Source organism: Petaurus breviceps, unplaced genomic scaffold, assembly GCF_028583685.1.
Source record: "Petaurus breviceps papuanus isolate PSGF00001 unplaced genomic scaffold, PetGlider_PUasm1.0 38, whole genome shotgun sequence".
NCBI lineage: Eukaryota > Metazoa > Chordata > Mammalia > Diprotodontia > Petauridae > Petaurus > Petaurus breviceps.
The window spans coordinates 95,682,941-95,707,750 of NW_027186304.1; the positions used below are offsets into that span (position 1 = coordinate 95,682,941).

A 24,810-nucleotide genomic window follows, 5' to 3' on the forward strand; every position below is an offset into this window, starting at 1 on the left:
CTCTCTCTCTCTCTCTCTCTCTCTCTCTCTCTCTCTCTCTCTCTCTCAAGATGTTTGGAATGTGCGGTTAGAATGAGGCAAAATACCATCAGAGCACCTGTCCCCGCGGAGCACGCTTCCAACTGGTGCCTTCGTCAGAGGTTCAAGGGTTGTCACCCAGTAAGTAGCCCACCCACCCCAATCAGTCACCCGACACGACACCCCCCTTCCTCTGTGCAGCCTGAAGGTAGGGGCTCGCTTTCCACCCCTCAGCCCCAAGCTGCAGCTAAGCCCAGAAACACTGCTGGAGATGAGAGAGGGGGGCCATAAGCCAATTCCTCCAAGCACCCAACAGGGTTCTCTCCGCCCTCCCCCCCACTCCACAAAAACAAACACACGCACAACCAGCACTGCCTCTTAGTTTCTCCTCCCCCTGTCCCCCGCCCCCTTATTCAACTTCAGAAAAACTATATTCAACTTACTGGATCCAGACGGCTTTGGCTGCAGCAGCGGCCCCAGCCTAGGCTCTAGGGTGGCAGCTGGGATTGCGGAGCCTGGCTGCAGCCCAGCCCGGAGCAGAAGCTGGAGCAGGGGCGCAGAAGACAGTGGTTGCAGTGTAGATGGTGGAAGAAGGCGGCTGGTGCGGTCCGCGCTCAGCCTCGGATCGGGGCACGGGCTCTGGAACCCCACACAGCCAGCAGTGGGGCAGCAAGCAGCGGCTAGGGCTGCGGGGTTCCTCTGGAGCGACGCGCGACCCGGAGCAGCCCCCGGCGACTCCTACTGGTGCCGCCGCCGCCTCCTGCAGAGAAGCTGCACGGCTGTGGGAGCCTCTGGAGTGTGTCTCCAGTCTGATGGAACTTGCTGGGTTTTCTTTTCTTTCTGTTTTTTAGAAGGAAAGGGAGAAGAGGCACGGTAGAGGCGGGGAAGACGCACGGCCAAGCCGCCAAGCCTCCCAGGCACCGGCCAGTCAAATTCCCGAGGGGGCACTACAGCCCGTGCAGTTCGCTCGCTGACCCGCACAGCGGAGACTGACAAGCGCCGCGGCGAGCTCGGGCTAGCTGAGAAACAAGTGGCGGCAGTGCGCATGTTCCCCCAGAGCCTGTGTGATAGAGGCCATTGCGGCACGTCACGGAGTGAAGGAGGGAGGGAGGGAAAGGAGGCTGAGGGCGGGGTGCGGTGGAGGAGCTGAGCCCTCTCCTGAGCTGGCTGGAAGAAACCTCCTACCTAAGGCTGTGTGTCCCAAAGTTCTTTTGTTTACATTTTCCCAGGAAAATACATTTAAAGTGGTGGCTAGGTTCCCAGGCTAGACCTAGAAAGACCTATGAAGCCCTTTATCTAGCAGAAATAATATAGAAACGGCTGATAAGGAATAGATTAACTCACATTTATACAGTCTCTTAAAATTTACAGAATATTTACTTTTTCAAAATCTATAAGGGACGTCCAAGATCTACGTTTAACCTGCTGCTAAAAACCGTCTCCATGAAGTCTTCCCTTATAGTCTCAAATGAAAATGTTTCCCCGAATCCTCAGTCTCCCTTTGCCCGTTCACACTAGAACTTAAGTATTTACTTAGTATCTCCTCTCATAGTAGAGTGTAAACTCCTCGAAGGTAGAAACAATGATTATAGGATTATAGATTTAGAGCTGGAAGAGAATGTAGAAGTCATCTGATCCAACCCCCCTCATTTTATAGGAGAGGAAGCTGAGGTCAAGTGACTTGTTCCAAGAACATACCAATAGAAAAGTAAGTGGAAGAACTGGGATTTAAACCTAGAACCTTTTGGTACTAAATACATCTCTTTCCTCTGCCCCACATAGTTTCTCTTCTTATGGTTCCAGCACCTAACATACTGCCATTAAAATAATTACATTTAACAAGTGTTCGTTGAATTAAACTAAATTGAATATTAAAATTCAGGAGTACCAGGCTCAAATCATGTAAAATATAATTATGGCAGCCCAGGGTAATTGTATTTTAAGCCAGTATAATGGACACTAAACTGACAAAATATGCTATAGCTTGTTTTGAAATTTGATTGCATTTAGAAAAGAGATGGCTCTAAAAATTGCTACTCATGTTATAGTAGTCTTAATCTTGGCCACCTCCCTTCTCCTCTGGGCAAGTTACCGAACACCTTGGGGCTCAGTTTCTTCATCTGTAAAATGAAGTATTTTGTTGTTGTTATCATGTCTGACTCTTTGTGACCCCATTTGGAGTCTTCTTGGCAAAGACACTGGTGTGGTTTGCCATTTCCTTCTCCAGCTCATTTTACAGATGAGGAAACTGAGGCAAAAAGAGTTAAATGATTTGCCCAGGGTCACACAGCTAGTAAATGTCTGAGGCCAGATTTGAACTCAGGAAGATGAGTTTTCCTGACTCTGGCCCAGCACTCTGTCCCCTGTACCATGTAGTTGCCTCAAATGTGGTATTTGGAGGTCACTAAAGTCTTATCTAGTCCTGTATATAGAACTCCTGACTGCCTGCTAGCTATCTATGTGACCTTTAAGTGAATCCCATTATATTCAGCATTGTGAATTAGAATTTGGGGCTTGAGCACCTGGGTTCAAATCCTGGGTCTCCCTCCTATGTAACTTTGAGCAAGTAATTTAACCTCTGTGAGACTCACTTTCTTCATCTCTAAAAAGAGGTAGTTGGACTCAATGACCTTGAAGGACCTTTCCAGTTCTGAATCTATGTATGATCCCATGACCTTTCTGAACTTCAGTTTTATCATCTGCAAAATGCAGATATTAACACTTGTACTTTCTGCCTTCCTAATGTATGTAAAAGTGATTTGTAATGAAAGCTGTTATTATTAATATATTATTATTATTATTATTATTATTATCAGCTTACCCTACAGAGAGGCAGTGATAATATCCACAGTTTTTCCCAAGGTCTATATTCTTTATAGGTCAGCAAAACAGCAAAAAATTTCCTGGGTTAAAATTCTACTCATATTCAGGTTCTTTAAAGGCCTTGTTTGTGATATCTTTGATTATCCATGTTCTGAGGTCTCTATTTAACATATTCCCTGACTACTCAAAAAAGACCAAATAAAAGATGGATTTATATTAAACTTTTTTTTAATTTCAGCAGAGAGTGGTAAAATTCTCACTAAATTTAAAAGTATGTGGCCCAGTGTTTCTTTCTTTGGAATTGTCAGTTATAATTTGTGCAGGCTTTTCACTTAGAAAGCATCTTTCATCTGAAAATCTATGAATGCTATGCTTATTTTCTATTGTGGGTAAAGGAGCTAAAATATACAGACCTAAAAGCAGAGAAGGGAGGAGAAGCTACAGAAAGTAAATTTACAAATAAAAATATTTTAAATTATAGTTTCAACTTATTTCTTGGAAAAGATTTATTCAAGTTCTCTTTTCATGTGAGCACAGAGTGAAAGCTATGCCTGGAACAAATTTGATGTTTAATCTCTAGGAGAGAATTCTTTGAAATAGGCAGAAAACACAATTCCTCTTACAATAATACAGACAGTCCACAACTCATGAATGGGTTGTGTTCTAGTAAAGTGGTTGATTGGAATGTAGTCTCCCATAGAAACAGGGTTATAAATGATGCTTAAGTTCCCAGACTAGTCCACAAAAACTTTAAACCTAACCTCTCAATCTCAAGCTCTTTTTATTCCTCAGCCTTGAGTCCCCTGAACCCCTCTAAATATTGACTCTGGCTCCCAGGGTAGTGTTGGAAGAGGCTTCCAGTGGCAGAAAGGTGAATAAATTAATTTGTGTCAGGGGAAGAGCTCTGGTGGCAGCACCTTTGATGAGAGCAGCCCTCATAGGTAGGGAGGGCTAGATTTGGACTCCAGTCTCAGCAGCTGGAAACAAAACAAAACAAATTGAAAAAACAACCCACTAGTGACAGGGCAAGAATTTGGGCACCGTTCTTTCTTAAATTACTCTTAGGTTGAATATTTATTTTTAAGTTGGAAACTGTCAGTTTATTTGTTGTTCAGTTGTTTCAGTCCTTCTGACTCTTTGTGACCACACTTAGGGTTTTCTTGGCAAAAATACTGGAGTGGTTTGCCACTTTCTTCTCCAGCTCATTTTACAGATGAGAAAAATGAGGCAAACAGGGTTAAGTGACTTGCCCAGGGTCACACAAATAGTGTCTAATCCAAGGCCACATTTGAACTCAGGTCTTCCTGACTCAAGGTCCTGAACTCTCTCCATTGTATCACATAGCCACCCCATGTGTATATTGAAAATTAAATCATTCAGTACCAAAATACAATACGTCAGAAGGTTATAAACTTATACAGATTCTTAAAAACTAGAGTATTGTACATGTTTCACCCACCCAAGGCAGTCTGCTCTAAGGTCCCTCTGATCCTGGACAGGGCATTTAAACTCTCAGTAACTCTGTAAGAGTGTAGGTTGAGAGAAGATGCTGACCTACATTAGCAGAGAGAATTTCTTCACTTTGGAGCTTCCCATACCAGTGAAATCACAAGGCCTATCCCTATCCCTAACCTCATAGGTTTCTGACTTTTGTTTCATAATCCTTTCAGGGATTTCCTCATTGGCATTTGGTAATAGGGGTATATCGAGATGCTATTTAAAGTTAAAATTTATAACTTGAATCTGCTATTGTTTTTAGCATAAAGCGTGCTTGGCTCTAGTTCTTGAAAGGGTGGAAATGAATACTTTCCCTTTTTGTCAAGACTCAGTTGTTAGTGGTCCCTTGAGAGGACAGCATGTAGAGAAGGCATTTCAGAGAGATCAAGGTAAAACTTCCTAATGTCCTGTGACCACATAGTGCACTGAAATGAAAAATCAGGGCTTAAGAACCTGACAGTTCAGGAGCTTCCAGCTGAGTGAAAGAAATTATGGGAGCTGGGGTAGAGAGGCTGTAAAAGTGGAAAGAGGTGATACCTTTGTACTGCAGATTAAAGTATGAAAATTGCCCTTGTCGATTGCCCTATTAATCCCACACATCTCAACATCACTAAGGATAGGAATGTTCAGAATAAGAGCTCCCCCACAGCCATTTTAAAAGGACTCTTTCATGAAAAACCTACATCAGTATTTCATCTTGGCATGAAGGTGACCCTGGGTTCTTAAAGACACCAGTAGACGCCAAACTTTGGAAGGCTTTGAGCATAGGTCCAACAACAAATGCATGCCTGCATGGAAGAGTGAAATAAAACTCTTATTATACTTTAAAAAGCTCACTGTGTGCTGAACGTTGTGTTAAGTGCAGGGTATATGAATATAAAAGTAAAAAAGTCCTTGCCTTCAATGAGCTGGCATTCCAATGGGGAAACCACTTTAATGGTTTAATGAATTGGGTTGAAAAATTGCCATTATGGTGAATGAAACCATAGGCAGTGGCAATATTGACTTGTTTATTGTTTGAAAACTGGAAAACAAGTATGAAAGGAAATGGGTATATACTGGGAGGCAAGGATATCGCTGGGTTTCAAGTGAATTATGATTGTGTTTGGCTAGAATTGAAGTATTCACCAATCAAGACAGCATGGTCACCAAGGTGGGAGTTCCAGAGTTGAAAGGGTTAAATCCTAAAGTCCATGGTACCTGGTCTGTCTCTTGTAGACCAGGGATGTCAAACAAGTTGCCTCTCTGAGAGCTGAAACAAGATTAAAATGTTATTGGGAAATGTTTAACAAGATAAATAAAAATACAATAGAACATAATGTTAAATTGCGGTTTTCTAAGTCAATATGCACCTGGCAAACTGTGTAGACCATTTTTAATCTGATTCCAACTACACACTGGAGTTTTCTCTGGGCGCATTGGAGTTTTGTGAGCCCAAAATTTGACCCCTCCGTCAATGTAGCTTAGGGATGAGAGGCTTATCTATAACTTGGCTAGCAGGAGATTAATATTTGTGGCCCTAACAACTCATAAACAGCAGCTACTAAAGCAGTGAGGGGTGGCAATTTATATCAGTGGGGGGAATGGCCAGTCAGTAAAATCATGGATTCTTGAAAATAAGAAGTTTAAAAAAAAAAAGTGGTGTTGTGGAAAGAGGGAGATATTTCTACTAGAACTGTTGGGAGAGCTCTTCTTAAATTCAATTTTAATTCTTCTAGCTTTGCCATTTTACACAATAACACCATTAATATAAACTTGTCCTTTAAATGGTAATCAGAGAAAATGCTATGCTCTGTTAATCAAACACCATTTGTAGTCCTAAGCAGCAGATGGGGAAAGATCAGGGAGTGAGAAAAGTGCTGAGATTGAGGTAAAGAAGCTGATGAAAAAAAAAGGAGATTTGAGCAAGAGCGCTATTGAGTGCTAACATCTCTGGATCACCATCTGAGAGAGAATTGCAGAATCTGAGGTAGAAGGGACCTCGGAGGTCATCCAATTCAACCTATACCTGAACATAACATATATCACAACTGGGCATTCAGCCTTTGTCTGAAGACCTTCTGTGAAGGAGGAATCCTCTACTCCTAAGGCAGCTCATTTCATTTTTGGAGAGCTATTAACTGGTAGGGAGTTTTTCTTGCAAAATTCCAATCACTGCTTCTGCCCTCAGGGGCCAAACAGAACATATTAATCCTCCTGCACATCACAGCCTTTCAAATACTTGATGTTAGCTGTCATGTACCTCTAGTCTTCTTTCCTCGAAGTTAAACATTCTCTTTATGGTCAGCTAATTCTGAGAATAGCATGAGGGGAGATTGAGTGGTGAAGTAGATTCACTAGATTAGGGGCAGAGTCACACTCTAGATCTGCCTCTTACTATGTGTGTGCCCTTGGGCGTAGTATCTTGCTACTTTGGACCACAGTTGCCTAATCTGTACAATGAAGAGATTGGACTGGATGGCAGCTAAATTCCCTTCAGTTCCAAATCTCTGAAACAAGGATCTTTTCATGATCCCAGGTGCCCTTCTTTAGCTATCAATAGCCATCTTAAAATATGGTACTATGAATTAGACATGACATTCTAAATGTAGGCATCAAGATACAGAGATGTTGCAGATGCAAGATCAGGACAAAACACATCTTTATTCCTGGAAGTTTTGCCCCTCTTACTGTAGCTACTCTTAGCTTTCCTTCCTTCCTTCCTTCCTTCCTTCCTTCCTTCCTTCCTTCCTTCCTTCCTTCCTTCCTTCCTTCCTTCCTTCCTTCCTTCCTTCTTTCCTTCCTTCCTTCCTTCCTCCATTTCTTTCTTTCTTTCTTCCTTCCTTCCTTCCTTTCTTTCTTTCTTTCTTTCTTCCTTCCTTCCTTCCTTCCTTCCTTCCTTCCTTCCTTTCTTTCTTTCTTTCTTTCTTTCTTTCTTTCTTTCTTTCTTTCTTTCTTTCTTTCTTTCTTTCTTTCTTTCTTCCTTTCTTTCTTTCTTCCTTTCTTTCTTCTGATATTTTGTTTCTTTCCCAATTACAAGTAAAAACAATTTTTAACATTCTTTTTCTTTATTTTGAGTTCCAAATTCTCTCCCTCCCTCCCTACTTCCTTCCTCTTCCCCTTCTCTAAGACAGCAAGCAATTTGATATAGGTTACAGATGTGCAATCTTGCAAAATATATTTCCATATTTGTCATGCTGTAAAAGATAACACAGACCAAGAAAACACATGTGCATGCATATGTGCGCGCGCACACACACACACACACACACACAAAATAAAGAAAATGAAAAATAGTATGCTTTGATCTAAATTCAGATTCCATTAGTTCTTTCTCTGGAGGTGTATAGTATTTATCATTGTGAGTCCTTTGAAATTGTCTTGGATCATTGTATTGCTGAGAACAGTCAAGTCATTCATAGCTGATCATGGCACAACATTGCTGTTACAGGGTACAATGTTCTCCTGGTTCTGCTCATTTTATTTTGCATCTTTTCATGTAAGTTCTTCCAGGTTTTTCTGAAGTCATCCTCCTATATGCCACAACTTGTTCGGTCATTTCCCAATTGATAGATATCCCTTCAATTTCCAATTCTTTACCACCACAAAAAGAGCTGTTATAAATATTTTTGTACAAATAAGTCTTTCCCTCAACCCTTTTTTTTTTGTCTTTTTTTGGGATACAGACCTTGTAGATACCGTGTTTCCCCGATAATAAGACACTGTCTTATTATTTTTTTGGACAGAAAAACACCAGAGGGCTTATTTTCAGGGGAGGGCTTATTTTAATGAACATTGACAGCAATTTTAATAAACAGGTAAATGTGAACAAAAAAATGTACCTTTATTCAATAAGCAAATCACTGGGGAAGAACAGGATGACGCGCTCACTGCTGCAGCTCTGATTGGATGCAGCTCGGAACGCGGCGTGCGTTTCACCTGGGGGGGGGGATGGTGCATACAGAGGGTACCGTAATGTAGCGTGTAGCGCAGGGGATCACCTTCACTACAGTAGCAATCTCAATAGGGCTTATTTTGGGGGGAGGGCTTATTTTAGAGGAATCTTACACAGTAAGGGGAGGGCTTATTTTCGGGATAGGTCTTATTATCGGGGAAACACAGTACCTGTGCATTAGTTTTTAATTAAGCTTTTGAAATTGTCATATCATGCTGTTCATTTCTATTGAGCTATCAGTCCTCTAAAACCCCACAATTGCTTTCATATAATTGCTACCCACACAGTTACTGCATCTTGGACTTGAGAAGTGATTTTTTTTAAGCCCATGTGAGATTTTGCATTAATCCTTATTAAATTCCATATTAGTCAATAAATAAGTCAATGGTTACTAAACATTTATTAACTGCCTACTGTGTTCCAGGCACTGTGCTAAGTACTGGGATACAAAGAAAGACAACAAATTTTTTAAAAGCTGAAAAGGCTGGTGAGGGTACTTCGTGGAGGGATATGATGAAGAATTTTAGCCTAGTGAGAAATGATAAGGTGACAACTGCCATGGAATCCCTCCTTAAAGAGAGGATCTGGGAAGACCTGTTTGATGTCTACAATCTATCCTTTCCATTCAGAGAAAGGGAGGAGCCCCAGGATTGAGATCTTCTTAAATTCTTCCCAACCATGGGGAATCTCCTAAGACAATTATGATTCTGCATTGCATACTCATTCTGGAAGGCTACCAAAACAAACAAATAAACAAACAACAACAACCAAAAAAAACCCCACAAAACTATCTTAAAATCTTGGGTAATTTTGGGAACACTGAAGGTACTTCTTTCAAGAGTTAGAGTCCAGATTTTTTTCAATGCCAACTATGTCATCCAGTATTTTGGCTATTCTTTCCAGCTCTGTGTCATCTTAAAATTTGACAAGCATACCATCTGTGCCTTTATCGAAGTCACTGATAAAAATATTATCTTGGCATATGGCCAAGCACACTTTCCTGTGGTACTCCATATGAAACTACTTCTAAGGTGACATCATACTATTAATGACTACTTCTTGGGTCTAGCCATTCAACCAGTGCCTTAATTTATTTGGCTATACTATCACCTAGTCAAGATCTTACCATTTTATTCACAAAAATAACATAAGAGATTTAGTCACATACTTAAGTGAAATCAAAGTCTATGTCAGTTAACTGAGTTATAAGATCTGTCAGTCTTGTAACCCAGTTTTTAAAAGTCTGGTATATTGTTTTTTTAATCAGCAATATTATTTTTATTATTATTTTTCAATCAGCAAAAATCTACCTTCTTTCCCTTCTACCTCCCCCTCTCTAATTAAGAAAGAAAAACAAAATGCTTATTACAAACACATGTAATCAAGGAAAACAAACTCCCACATTCACCCTGTCCAGAAAAAAAAAATATGGCTCCATCTGCACTATCCTATCAGGAGGTGGATAGTATGACTCATCATGAGTCTTCTGGAGTTACACTGATCAAAATTCCAAAGTATTTCAAAGATCTTTGTCTTTACAATATTGTCATTGTATAAACTTTTGGTTCTGCTCACTTCACTATACATCAGTTCATACAAGTCATCCCAGATTTCTCTGAAATTATCTCCTTCATCATTTTATAGTATAATGATATTTCATCACATTTATATACCACAACTTGTTCAGTCATTTCCAAAGTAATGGGAACCCTCTCCATTTTTAATTCTTTGCCACCACAAAAAAACCTGCTCTAAATATTTTTATATATTCTTAGTTTGTTTTACCTGGGACTAATCCCTCTGTTAATCTATGTTACCACATATTCCACCCTTTATTTGTCCCTTTTCCCTCTTTTTTCCTTGTTTAGTGAAATATATTTCTGGACCCAACTCTGTGTATGTATTCTTCTTTCCTTTAACCAGAAGAGAGGAAAATAAGGTTCGAGTCACCATCTCCACTCACCCCTTCCTTGTTTGTATAGTCTTCTACTTCAGCACCCTCACTATGTGAAAAATTTTTCTCCATCCTTCCTCTCTCCTTCCCATTCACCTCTTTCCCTCCTTTTCTATTCTTAGGATGATCAAGACATAACAGAACCACTTCTAAGCCTTCTAATTAGACTCTTATGACCCCTGGTGACGATAATATTTAGAGACACATTAATCATCTCCCTCAAATTTGAAAATAAACAGTTTGACTTTGTTTAGTCCCTTATGATTGTTCATATTTTCATTTTTGATTTATCTTGACTCCTGTTTTTGAATTTCAAAACTTTTGTGAAGCTCTGGTCTTTTCATCAAGGTTTAAAAGTATTTTATCTCATTAAAGGTATGTTTTCCCTCCTGTATGATTATACTCAGTTTTTCTGGGTAAGTTGTTTATTTTGAGTGAGCCTATATCCTTTACCTTCTGAACTCTAAACTTTTTACTCTTTTATGTTAGTCACTACTAAATTTTGTATCATCTTGACTGAGGTTCCTTGTTATTTGAATTCTTTGTTTTGGGTTGCTTTAAGCATTTTTTTTCTTTGTTCAAGAAACCCTGGAATTTGGCTATCATCCTCCTGGAAGTTTTCATTTTAGACTTTCTCTCAGGAGATGACAGATGGATTCTTTCTGTTTCTATTTTGTCCTCTGATGCTAAAAGATTGGACAATTCTTTCTTAGGATATCTAGGCTCTTTTGTTTGGTTATGCCTTCTAGGCAGCATAATGATTCTTGAATGACTCTTCTAGATCTGTTTTCCAGATTGGCTGATTTGTTATGAAATACTTTACACTTTCTTCTATTTTTAAGTCTTTTGACTTAGTTTTAATATTTTTTGTCATTCTCTTCTCTTTAGTCCATTCCATTTTTCAGCAAGTTTATTGCTTGGGCAAAGTTTTAAACCTTTTGGGTCAAACTGTTAATTCCCTTTCCAATTCTTTCTTCCATAGCTCTCAGTTCTTTTCCATTTTCCCCCTTGTAGCACTTTTAATTTCATTCATTAAAAAAATTTCAACCAAAGTACAAAAACAAAAATCCATCCTCTTGTTCTATCTGTTCTAGGAATTCCAGTTGAACTTGTACCCAAACTATGTCTTTCTTTGAGGTTTTGTTATGGCTATTTTGGGAATCATTCTATTCTTCTGGATTTATCTTTAGTGTCCCTGTGTAAGGGTTATGGGATTTAAAGATCTTCCATGCCCCATGGATGTGCTGACATAGCAGAGCAAGAGAAAGCGGAAAGCGAGAAAAAGTGAAAGCCGAGCTAACGGTCCTGCGGTTGGTGGTTGGCAGCGGTTGCGGTTGCGGTTACCTTTTTTTTTTTTTTTTAGTTAGGACCCCTGCTGAGCACTGCCAGGGGCCGGAGCTGCTGGGAGCAGGACTTTCTGCTAAGGACTCCTGCTGAGGACTGCCAGGGGCCAGAGCTGCTGGGAGCGCGCTGGGTGGTTGCTGTGAGTGGGGAGAGGAGGACCTTTGCCTGAGGTAGCCTGTTCTGTTTTAAAGGCTTGAAAATGTGGGTGCTTTCTACTTTATCTACCTGTGCCAATATCATAACTACTCTGATGGCTTTCACTTTCTGGTTTTGGGACTCAGTCTTTTGGTATCTTAATAAATTTTCTAGTTTATTTCCCCAAATGGCAAACCTGATGTATTTTGTGATGGATAATTATATCAGCATATTTGTAATCTCTATAGGCATTGTGAATATGGCATTGCTGATACACCCTGTCATCATAATAGCTTTTTATGGTATTCTTTTTTGGTTTACTCATTCTTTCAGGTTACTTGCTGTTTTCAAGCTTTAGGTTAAGATTGGTTCTGCACACTTCTGCAGGGAATATCTGGGTTGGTCTTCTGGCTGCTTTCTTGGAATAGTGATCCAAGGATTCCAGGATCTCAAGCACTGCTCAGGCAGAGGATCTGCAAGCTTTCAATGACTTTTTAATGAAGCCACATTGTTCTTTGCGGTTAATGCTTCCTTTTCTAGATATTCACTAACTAGCTCATTAATAATTCATTCTGGATTTTTGCTAGGAGTCAAAGAAGCACACCAACCTGTATTTTGGAAACTTCGTTCTTTCATTTATGTAGAATATCTGCCCTCCTTTAGTTTTGTAGTACTTCTTTCATTCCATATGTTTTTTCAAAGATAATTGAAAGTGGCTCAGTCACTTCAAGGTCTTTTAGTATTCTAGGTAGGATAGAATTCATCTAGACCAGTGACTTGAGCTCATAAAGAAAGAGCTGGCACTATGTTTCTCCTTATTTATCTTGGATATTAACAGTGCTATTAACTATTTTGTTCCACACTTTCCATTCCAAACATAATTTTATTTGACAGAAAAAAACAGCTGCAAGTAAATGGAGCCACTCTAGGTTTCATCTGTTTATTTATCTACGGAACACCTTATTTCATCCAGGAGAAGTCCATCACCTGAAATTTCATCATGCTGATTGACTCAGCTTTTGATATTCAACAGCTCCTCAACTCCTCAGTGGTTTCTCCAGTCTGACTGCGGGTGGGGTGGGAGTGGAACACTAAATTCCTTCCAAAACCTTCCTTTACAGAGGGCTGATCTCAACTTTCTAGGTAACTTTCCACTCTCTATCAACATGTCTGCTGGGTTTTGACACTGTAATATCATACCCTTTTTCCCCTTTTCAGCTTTCTTTTGTGTGTTTTGTTCTTCGTACAGATAGTTAAAGTCCTTGAGGGAAGGAACTGTCTTTCATTTTCTTATTTTTATCCCCATACTTAACACAGGGGTTGGCACAAGTTGTTGGTTGTTATTGTTGAGTCGTGTCCATGTGACCTCATGAATTTTTTTTCCTGGGGTTTTCCTAGTAAAGATACTGGAGTAGTTTGTTACTTCCTTGTCCAGTATGTCTCCATTTTACAGATGACAAACTGAGTTAAATAGGGGTTAAGTGATATGGCCAGGGTCACACAGCTAGTAAGTGTTTGAGGCCAAATTTGAATGCAGATTTTCCTGGCTCCAAGTCCAGTGCTCTGTCCATTGCACCTAGCTGCCCCCAGCTGGCACATAGATAGTTGGTGCTTAGTAAATGTTTATTGAGGGGCGGCCAGGTAGCACAGCAAGTAAGAGCACCGGCTCCAGTGTTGAGAATCCCGGGCTCAGACACTTAGCACCCACCCAGAAACACCTGGCCATGTAACCTTGAGCAAGTTACTTAACCCCAATTGCTTAGGGGCGGCCAGGTGGCTCAGCGAGTAAGAGTTCAGGCTCCAGTGTTGGGACCACCTGGAGATAGAATCCCGGGCTCAGACACTCAGCACCACACCCAGAAATAACTGGCCGTGTAACCTTGAGCAAGTTACTTAACCCCGATTGCTTAAAAAAAAAAAATGTTTATTGAATTGAATTATCTGTTATCCACTGCCATTATCCCATCCACCCTGAGCAAAAATGCTCTCCATTCTTTGAATCTCCTCCTTTCCCAATATAACTAAAAACCTCTTTTTGTCCATAGTTTTCCTCACTACCTTAGCTCATTCTAATCTAAGTATGATTGATACTATTCTTCCAGCAACATGCCACACTTTTGTGCCAATGATCTTCAACAGTAAAGGGAGTGGTGGTTTTTCTACATTCCTCACTCAGTTCTTTCTTCCACCTTTACTCCTCTGTGCCTTTCCAAAGTACAGACAAACCTCGGAGATATTGTGAGTTTGGTTCCAGACCACCAAATAAAGTGAATATTGCAATAAAATCAGTCACATGCATTTTTCCAGTTCATATCAAAGTTATGTTTATACTATACTACAGACTATTAAGTGTGCAATAGTATTACATATAAAAAATATGCTATTTTGATTTAAAAAATACTTTGTTGTGAACACATGTCAACCATCATCTGAGCCTTCAGCAAGTCATAATCTTTTTGCTGGTGGAGGGTCTTGCCTTGGTGTTGATGGCTGCTAAATGTTGGGGTGGCTGTGGCAATTTCTTAAAATAAGACAACAATGAAGTTTGCCACATCAATTGACTGTTCTTTTCACTTGAACACTTAGAGGTCATTGTAGGGTTATTAAATGGCCTAATTTCAATATTGTTTTGTCTCAGGGAATAGGGAGGCTCCAGGAGAGGGAGAGAGATGGGGAATAACTGGTCTGTGGAGCAGTCAAAACACCCACACCATTTAGCAGTTAAGATTGCTATCTTATATGGGCACCCCAAAACAATTTAATATCAAAGATCACTGATCACGGACCACCATAACATATAATAATGATGAAAAAGTTTGAAATATAGCGAGAATTACCAACATGTGACAGACATATGATGTGAGCACATGCTGTTGGAAAAATGATGCCAATAGACTTGCTTCATGCAGGGTTGCCACAAACCTTCAATTTGTAAAAAAAAAAAAAAAAAAAGAAAGAAAAACCAACTTTATAACTGTGAGGTGCAATGAAGCGAAGCACAATAAAATGAGGTATGCCTGTAAATAGAGATTTTCCTGGTCGTGATCATCTGGAGCCTCCCTCCTCCTGTTACCTGCTGTTCAGAAAATGTTCCCTGATATTAGAGATAGAGAGGACTAAGGTCATGAGGATTTGATATTGTCTAAGGCCCCTTCCAGTTCTAAATCCTATTACTTTATAAAGAAAATACTGCTTTCTTTGTGAAGAGTAGGCTATTTCTTTGTGTAACCTCCTCCATTAGAGTGTTAGCTCCTTGAGAGTAATAAATTGTTTTATTCTTTGTACTTGTATCCCTAGCACCTAACACAGTGCCTGATACATGCCTGAGAAATGCTTACTGATGGACTGAATAATGGGAGATGGGATTTCTATGGTTGTATTCAGCAGTGAGCATTGTTTTCTCATCATATTGGTGGTAATAATGGTAATAGTAATATCAATAATTGACATATTCACTTTAGAATGCTTCACATAAACTATTTCATTTGGTAACTAGAGTATTAGGAACCATATGGGTGGAAGTAATAACTGTGATATCTATCACTACAGTGTACTTTTTGTTTTTTTGCCTTTTTGGAGGGCAGTTGGGGTTAAGTAACTTGCCCAAGGTAACACAGCTAGTTTTTGTGTGTGTGTGTTAAGTGTCTGAGGCTGGAACTGAACTCAGGTCCTCCTGACTCCAGGGCCGGCGCTTTACTCACTGCCCCACCTAGCCGCCCCCTACTGTGTACTTTTAAGAATGAAGAGTTTTCTACATATTAACAGTAGCCAGTCCTTTTTTGGAAGCAACCTCCAAAAAATCAGAGATAGGATTGAATCGTAGATTTAGAGGTAGAAAGGACCTTAAAGGTAAAATCCAATGACTTTCTCTTGATCCTCATTCTCCTTTACCTCTCTGCAACCCTTAATCATCCTTTCCCCCTTAATATTCTTAATATTAGGTTTTCAGGACACTCCTTTCTCCTGGTTCTCCTTCCACCTATCTGACCGCTGCTTTGCAGTTGCCTTCGTTGGATCTCCTCTGTATCATGCCCTCTAACTGGTTTCTGTCCAGGGTTCTCTTCTCTTTTCCTTCTATACCACTTCACTTGGTTATCTCATCAACTCCCATGGATTTAATTATCAACCTTTCTCAAATCTGTCTTTCCTGATGACTTCCAGTCTTGCATCTCCAATTACCTTTCAGACACCTAGAACCAGATGGCCAGCAGACACATTAAACTTAGTTATGTCCAAAATCAAATGCATTATCTTTCCCCATAAACCCAACTACCCTCCCACACACGCTTTCCTTATTATTGTAAAGGGCAAAACCCATCTTTCCAGTCTCTCAGGCTTGCAATTTGGGAGTCATCCTGGACTCAATATCTTTTACCCCCCACATCCAATCTGTTGGCAAGGTCTGTCAATTTTACCTTTGCAATATTTCTCAAATAAATACTCTTTTTTTCTTCTGACACTGCTACTACTACTACATCTTATCTCTCAGGCATGTGTAATGATAATGGGAATTTGAAGATCTTCCCTGCTCCTTAATAAGGTTAAGTGAATTTCAGGATCTTCCCTGATTTGAAAGTACATTCTGCCCCCTAATAGGCTGAATATGGTCACATGGAGCCTGTGGTGGGAGGAGTTTGCTGAAGGGTGGAGCAGAGCCCACAGGAGAAGCTGGTTTGAGGAAGACTTGCTTTTCAGGAAGGCACAACTTTTGTTACTTTGTAATCAAGTGGGTAACAAAGGTTGTGATGTTCTCTGACCCTGGAGAAGGTTATATATACCTCTGAGATGTATAAACCTCTGAGCGAGGTTTTGCTTTGGGGCTCAGTTTGGGAAGAGTTGTGTGATTTGGCCAGATGAGACTCTGGGCAGCCATTGAGCCCCCCGGCTTTGAAAACCCAGATGTTGGTGATTCCCTCTCTGGTGATTAACTAGGTATGGATGTAATGGTCAGACAGCTAGCCCTGTCTATTGAATTGTTATTTACTCTGGTTTTTTTTTTGTCTTCTTATAACTTGTTTGTATTCTCTGAAGTTCATTGTGCTGATTTTTTCCCCTGAACTAGGTAAATGATATATGTTTGATTGATTAAAGTAAGATTGTTAGCCCTTTTTGAGTTGCTTTCCTTTAGAAAAGCAGATCTAAGAACCTGTGCTAGCAGACATCCTGGGTAAGCTAGTGTGCTTGCTGCTACAGCATGTCATGCCTGAACTATTCCAATAGTCTGCTGATTGGGTCTGCCTGCCTCAAATCTCTCCCCACTCCAATCCATCCTCCATTTAGCCACTTAAGAGATTTCCTAAAGTGCATATCTGATCATATCCCTTCCTACTCCCTCCACACAATAAACTCCAATTGTTCCCTATTGCCTCCAACAATTCCCTTTGCCTACCTTTCCAGTCTTCTTACACCTTATTCCTCATCACATACTCTGGATACAATGACACTGATCTCCTGGTTGTACCAAGTACAAGGCATTCCATCTCTCAGCTCCAAGCATTTTCCTCTAGTTGTCTGCCAAGTGGAATGCTTTCCCTATTATCTTCTCTTTAAGTCCCAACTGAAATCCCACCTTCTAGAGAAAGCTTTCCCTAACACCTCTTAATTCTAGTGTTTTCCTTGTTCATTATTTCCTATTCATCCTATATATAGCTTGCTTTGAATATATGTGTTTGTTTCTTGTCTCTGCCATTAGATTGTGAGCTTCTTAAGGGCAGAGACTGTCTTTTGCCTCATTTTGTATCCTCAAGACTTAGCCCTGTGCTGGCACATAGAACTCATTTAATAAATATTTAGTAATTCTTTGATTGAGTTAATCCAACCCTTTTATTTTATAGATGAGGAAACTGAAGCCCAGAGAAGTTTGAGTTGCAGAGTCAGAATTGTATCTAACTCCTATGACCTTGGATTCCATACTCTTTTCACTACATCATTCTATCTGTCCCTTAATCATTATTTTTTGGACATTTGTCTTCACATAGAAAAATGGTTAATTCTAATCAACAAACATTTATGAAATTCTTACATGTTCAAGAGTCATTCTTAACAGGTGGAGCATAACTATTCAGGAAGGAAGAAGCAATAATATGATATGAGCGAGGGGCTGGTTGTGCCTCCCATATTCTTGATAGTACCTCTTGCCCCAGAAGAACAGTAGCCAGAAGCCAGTGGCATTTGGGTGCTAGAGATGATTTTTACCCAGTAGGATGCCTTATACATATTAGGCGTTCAAGAAATAGGACTAGATGGAAGAAAGAAAAGCCAAGCAATCTAATAGCAGGATGTGAAGGCAGGGGGGTTTTGGTTCAAGTTCAGATGGAGAGAAGAATTTACAGGCAAAAGAGCACACAAAATAAATCATCACTTCAAGATGTCTTATAAAAACAACAGTTGCTTTTAGAAATGTTTAATCCTAAATTCCACCAAAGCACAAATGGTATTTCCTGTTACTGAAGAAATAGAGGAAATTGAAGCACTTCATTTGACAGGAAAGCAAGCAGCGCCAGATGTTGATATTGGTAATGATCTGCAGGAGCCTAATATATAAGTGGCAGAAGTCAGGAAAAGGCATAACAACTGTCTGAAGTCATGGGAACATAATTTCTCTTGGCTATAAAGAACAAAGAAGCATGATTCTTTTGGTTTACGTATACAAAGGGTAGTAGTGCCAGAAAATTAGCATTTTGGTAGATGGAACCAATAATAGCATTTTAGAATTGCAATCTTCTCTGGTACATATTTCAAATCACAACCTCAAAGTGTGATCCCAATAATAATCATAGATGACATCTATATGGACAGCAAGGTGGTACAGTGGGTAGAACATAGGGCCTGGAGTCAGGAAGACCTGAGTTCAAAGGTGGCCTTAGACACTTACTAGATGTGTGACCCTCAACAAGTCACTTACCCTTGTTTTCCTCAGTTTCCTCATCTGTAAAATGAACTGGAGAAGGAAATGGCAAACCACTCTAGAGTCTTTGCCAGGAAAACCCCAAATGTGGTTATAAAGAGTTGGATACAACTGAACAACAACAATGATATCTATTTGGCAAAGATTTACCCTGTATGCAATCAGATACAGAGTACCATGAAACATCTCTGGTATAGGGCTCCCTTCTCTCCTATGACACTGCTCCCATCTTGGTGCAAGGCTTTCTCACCTCACACCTGAACTATTTTAATAGCATCCTGATTTATCTCCCTACCTCAAATCTCTGCCCACTTCAGTCCATCCTTCATTCAGCAGTCCATTTGTTCTTCCTAAAATGCATGTCTGACCATATCACCCTCTTATTCAATAAAATCCGGTGGTTCCCTATCACCTCTAGGATCAAAGATTAAATCCTCTGTTTGTGTTTTATACTCTCCATAACATGGTCTTTTGCCACCTTTCTAGTCCTCTTATATTTTACTCCTCTCCACAAACTCTGTGATCCAGGTGCACTGGGTTTCTTGCTAAACTTCAAAATTCTTAGTTCTTGGCATTTTCACTGGCTGTTCCCCATCTCTGGAGTTTTCTTGGTCCTCATCTGTTCCTCCTGGTTTCTGTGGCTTCCTACAAGTCTCAGCTACCTTCTGTAAGAACCCTTGCCCAGTTCTTCTTAATCTTAGCACTTTAATACCCCCAATTTATTCTGTCTACATCTTATTTGTACATAGTTTGCATGTTGTATTTTCCATTAGACTGTGAGCTGATTGACAGCAGGGACTTTCTTTTGTCTTTCTTTATATTCCCAGGACTTATCATAGTTCCTGGTACATGATGGGTACTTAATATATTGCTAATTGACTATCTTATTTGAGCCTCAAAATAACATTTGAGTCAGAGAAACCTGAAAAGACTTAGATGAACTGATGCTGAAGGAGGGGAGCAGAACCAGGAGAACATTGTACACAGTAACAGCCACAGTGTTCAAGGACTGATTTTGATAGACTTAATTAGCCCTTCTCAGCAATGCAGGGACCCAAAACAATTCCAAAGGACACATGATGGAAAATGTCAGCCACATTCAGAGAAAGAACTATGGAGTCGGAATTCAGATAAAAGCAAACTATTTTCTTTTTTGTTTTGTTTTATTTCTTTTTCTTTCTCATGGCTTTTCCCATTCATTATAATTCTTCTATGCAACATGACTAATGTAAAATGTGTTTAGTAGGAATGCATGTGTAGAGCCCATATCAGATTGCAAGCCATCTTGGGGAAGAAAGGGGGAGGAAGGGGGAGAAGATTTAAAATTTATGGAAGTGAATGTTGAAAACTAAAAATAAATAATTAAATAAAATAAAAATAACCTTTGAGGCAGCTTCCATGGGTATTACTATACCAGCTTTACAGATGAGGAAACTGAAACTAAGAAATATTAAAGACATGACATGGTCACATAGCTAGTCAATGAGAAATGGGCTTCAAACTCGGACCTTCCTCATCTAAGTCATCCCTTTGGTAAATCACCCTGCTGCTGCCTTGCAGAATACCTTGTCTTTCAGATTGGTGTAACATTCAGTCCAACAGTAGGACATCTGTTATTAAAACCAACTTACAGGAAAATTCACAAAATGTTGTTTTGTCTACATTTAAAATAAAAAAATGTAGAATCATACAAATGTTTTCTCGCAAAGGTAGACTTAGGCTTCTCAATGGAAACAGATTTTTTAAAATTTCATTACACTCCTACATAAAACTTTTGCTCGCCAAACTGAATTACTCATGAAAGGCTAAACTTACTTTGTCCTTTTCTGCCTCCCTAAATTTGCTAGTGCTATTCTCCAAATTTAGAATGACTCTAATCTTCCATTTCCATTTTTCAGTGTCCAACTCCATTCTCACCTCCTCCATGAAACCTTCCCTGATCACTCTTTGTACCCTTATAGCACTTGCCTATAGTCTCAGTTTGCACTTAAGGCATACTTTTTTATATTGTGGTTGTTTGTGTAAATGTTTTTCTTTTTAAATATCAACTAGATTTTAACTAGATTTTAAGGTCACCACAAAATTTCTAGCCTAACAAGTCAATACATGAATGAAAAAAGAATTTTAACTTTTCACTATAGTTGAACATTTATAGGACACCAGATGTATAAAATCTTATCCTACTTGCTTTAGAAAACAGGCCCATGAATCTGTGTTATCAAGTTTAGACTATTAGTTCCTAGAGTACATAATCTTTGATCTCTTTGGGGTACAGGCTTAGTAGTGATATTGCTGGGTCAAAACTGTCCCTACCCTTGCTGAAGGCATGCTACCTCTAAATGATGAGCTTCAGAAATTATTCGTTGCATTCTAAACAGATACAGAGCTTGCTTTGCTGATTATAGAGTAGATAGAATTACTGTAACCTTTTGTAGACCTGTGTAGACTCTCGGGGTTCTTATCCCAATTCCCACTTGTACTATCAAATCAGGTCTCTAGAGGGCTGGCTACATCTTCCTCCTCAGCATTCTAGGATAAACTTGAAGGGCTGGGTTATCTTTATTTAATGCCATTGGCTCAAGCCCCGATTTTAGTATGTTTTCCCTGCTATCAGTTATAGTTATCTTCCTTATATCATTGGTTCACCCAGTGATTAGTACCCCAATATCATTTAACCAATTAACAATTATTAGTTTTTACAAAGAGATAATTACTGAGAAGATAAAGCAGGAACACAAATCCAATATGGGGGCACATTCTCCTCTATATAACCTCTGCCCCTAGGAAGAATAGGCGCAAAGTTAAAGTGGTTACTAGAAAGCTTCTGTCCCCAAAGTTCACTTTCAAATACCCCTACATGTCACTTCCTTATTACAGGGTACACTGGCTTGGTTGCCTTCTGTCTACTGCTAAATATTGGGTCAAGCAGGTCTTTAACATTTCGCTAGGTTTGGCTGCTAGTAAATTTTGGTAGAGACTTCACTTCCTGTAGTTCTGATGGCTTGTTCTTGAAGCAGGTCTCTGGTGCCTCATTAGACTTGACTGTGAATAAACTCCAGTCATGACTTCTGATGTTTTGAAGCTTATAAAGTCACAAATATCTCCTCTTCAAAACTCCTGCACCTAAGAGTAGGAAAGAGCAGACAACAGAGAGAGAAACAATAGCTAGAGAAATAAAGGCCCAAAGCGTCTTTCCTCACTCAGAGGCTTATAGTATGTCGTCCCTTTGATCACAATGAAGAGCTCAATTTGCCTGGTTCATGTGTTTTGTTTTGTTTTTGGTGCATACATTCAGTTCTGATTCAATAGCCAATCAAAAAAGTCCCTCTTTGCCACATGGTAAATAGGTAGAAAACAGTCAGAATACCCATACATGTTCCAAAGTCCACAAAGGGAGATGTATCAGACATCAAATGTTGTTCACACTCATAAGAATAAAGCTCTCATGAGCCCTTCTCTTGTTGCACTTTATTTTAGGTAACACTTATTCCTGTAAGTTGTGCTGGGCCACAGGAATAATTTTAAAGAGCTTTAAATCTTTCTCTTCTGTGTTGATTGGAAACATGAAAGCTTATTTAGCCCTGTACTGAGCATATAATAGACTCAATAAATAACTGCAGATTGATTATTTCATTCCCTCAGTAGTGAATTCCCCAAGGAGCTGATTGATTGATTCGGGCTCCCAGTAGTTTAAGTAACTTGGCAAACACAAAGATGAAAGGTTGTTACTTGATTCAGAGAGATCACATACCAAGACATGAGCCTTCTGCTCACGTTCCCTGGTATCTCTGGCTTATGTGGTCTTAGAATCTCTCTTGTAATTTCTGGTCTTGTCCTTGTCAGTGAAAGATCTCTGCCACTATCTCTAGGACCCTTAGCACTGTATGTGTCCAGTGACTTCCCAGATAAGGTCAATTCCAAAGAATCCTTTGGTTTCATCGGTCTGTATTCATGTACCTCTAGGTTGTTTGATTTTGTCAGCTCTTGGGTCTTAGTGGTCCAATGCGTTCTTGGGTTAATTCTAATTAGCTTTCTGAGGTAATTATAGCTTCTAGGGTTGCTAAGAGTTCAGGTCTTGTCTAACAGTGGATCTCAGGGGTCTGGTCTTTATCAAGCATTTTCTAACCATCTTAAATTTTGAAGGTGGCCCTAGAGCTTACATTATCTTATGAGGGATAGAGTGGGGAGGGGCTGGAAAGCAGGGTTCCTCCAGATTAGAAATGAGTAGTGTTGTAGCGATTCACACCACCAAAGTACTCTGTGCAGGAAAAAGTAGCCAGAACTAGGGGATTCTGTATCCATTGCAAATTCCTTCTTTAATTTCCTTTTTCCCCCACCTCCACCTCATTTTCCTAAGGAGAAGCCAAAGCATTTTTCTGTTCCACTCACTCATGAGAGATGTATAGAGGGATGAGGCCCAGATCCCAGGGATTTGTCTCCTACATCTTTCCTCAGCCCTAAAGCTGCTATGACTGCCACTGCCATCCTAGGCATCATAATAGAGCAATTGATGTCTCCTCATGCTGCATTAGTTCCACTCATTTAACCAAGTCAGACACTGACATTATGATTTCATAATAATTAATAATATTTATGATAATAAATTGAAATTACAGACAGCTGAGGAAAACAAAACATAATGTTCAAATATAATGTGACTCTTTTTATCCTAGCCCCCTGGGCCACTTTAGCATTCTCATTTTTATAGGTGAGAAAAATGAAATGGGAGAAAACCAAATGCCTCCTAAGGTTATTTAAACTGCTCATTACTGGCAAATGCGGACTCCTGGCTGCTGATTTGTTAGTCTTTTGCTTAAACCCATAATTCCCCCGGGTCCTTCAACTAGCATAAGATACTGGAATTTTAATGCTTCTTATCCCAGAATTCCCACTTCGAAAAGTCCCATGTCCCATTGCAGTCTCCTCACTTCTGGCAGGAACACAAGCATATCTACATTCCTACATGTAGGCCCCCCATGGGTGCACAGTGTGCAGGTACAAACATAGACATCCAAAAGCTGCTTTTCCTCTTCAGAGCAGACACCTTGGGAAGCTTCCCCTCATCCCAAGGATTTTTCAAGCCATTTTGGATCTTTTCTTCTGGAGTTGTTGTCAAGAGACTGTATGAAGTATGTTCTTTTGAGGAGCCCACACACATTGATTATGGGTAAGCAAAAGCAGGTCCCTGAAATGGATCTCTATTTGTCAACCATCCTGGAGTCATTCTGAGTTACTGCTACAGAGGGCCTATCTGTGAGATTACAGGGAATATAGATGAAGGCAGCTGGGCAGCTGGTAATGATTAAGAAGGGAGCTCACACATTGCTTTCTGGCCCACTCTCATAAAAAGTAAGGGAGGAAGGGGGAATAATCAAACAGTGTGCCTGTTGTCTAAGAGTTTACATTCTAAAATTCCAGAGGTTTAGAAGCACAGATTGAATGATAAAGGACAGAACTATTTGTTTGGGCATGTGCACGATTAGGAAGCAATGATACAGGCCACAAACCATACTCAAATTCATATTACAGACAGCGATACTAGAGGTTCAAGGGGCTTTGGAGGTTCAGTCCAACTCCCTATGTTACAAATGAGGAAACCGAAACGCAGAAATATAAAGACACAGCTACAGCCTCAAATTTGAACCCAGGCCTTCTGACTCAAATCCTGTGCTCTTTTATGCTGCTGAACAATCACAGAGTTGGAACTAACATTGTATTCATCTAGTCCAATCTCCCATCCCATGTAGAAGTTCCTTTTTCAGGATGTTGACAAGTGGGCTCTGCTTGAGGACTTTCAGTGAAGAGTTCATTTGTTATCAAGGCAGTCCTTTCATATTTTGAGTCAATCTTATTCTCATCGGTTGACTGTTATGCCGGTTGTCCCAATTCATTCAGTAATCTAATAAGAATTTTCTGATTGCCTACTATGTGCAAAGGAATACAGAGATAAAATATCAAACAATCTTAACCTTCCAAGGTACATAACATTTTGGGAAAGAGGAAGTGTGGTTGAGAAGGGGTGATTTAACTTATTAAGCAGGCAGCTAGTGCCAATTACCTTAATTCTTCAAGAAGCCACATCAAATTCACTTAGCAAGAATGGAGAGGGACGAGTGGAGCTGGTGAAATTGCCCCAATTACTGCTGCCCAGGCAAAAAGTCCCTGTCCCTAATGCTTCTCTCATTATTCCACCCTCCA

General features: G+C 39.9%; 1 protein-coding gene across 8 annotated transcripts in view; it reads right to left on the reverse strand.

The window, feature by feature from the left end:
* Window positions 1–1,110, reverse strand: part of PAG1 (phosphoprotein membrane anchor with glycosphingolipid microdomains 1) — a 238,446-nt gene extending 237,336 nt beyond the window's left edge. For 2 of the 8 annotated variants that reach the window (XM_069100176.1, XM_069100178.1), the window contains exon 1: window positions 462–1,109. The gene's annotated coding sequence lies outside the window, so the exon portion shown is untranslated. Of the gene's footprint in view, window positions 1–461 lie in introns of all 8 variants that reach the window. The other 6 variants (XM_069100174.1, XM_069100172.1, XM_069100171.1 and 3 more) reach the window with 4 other exon arrangements.
* Between the last annotated feature and the right edge of the window lie 23,700 nt (window positions 1,111–24,810).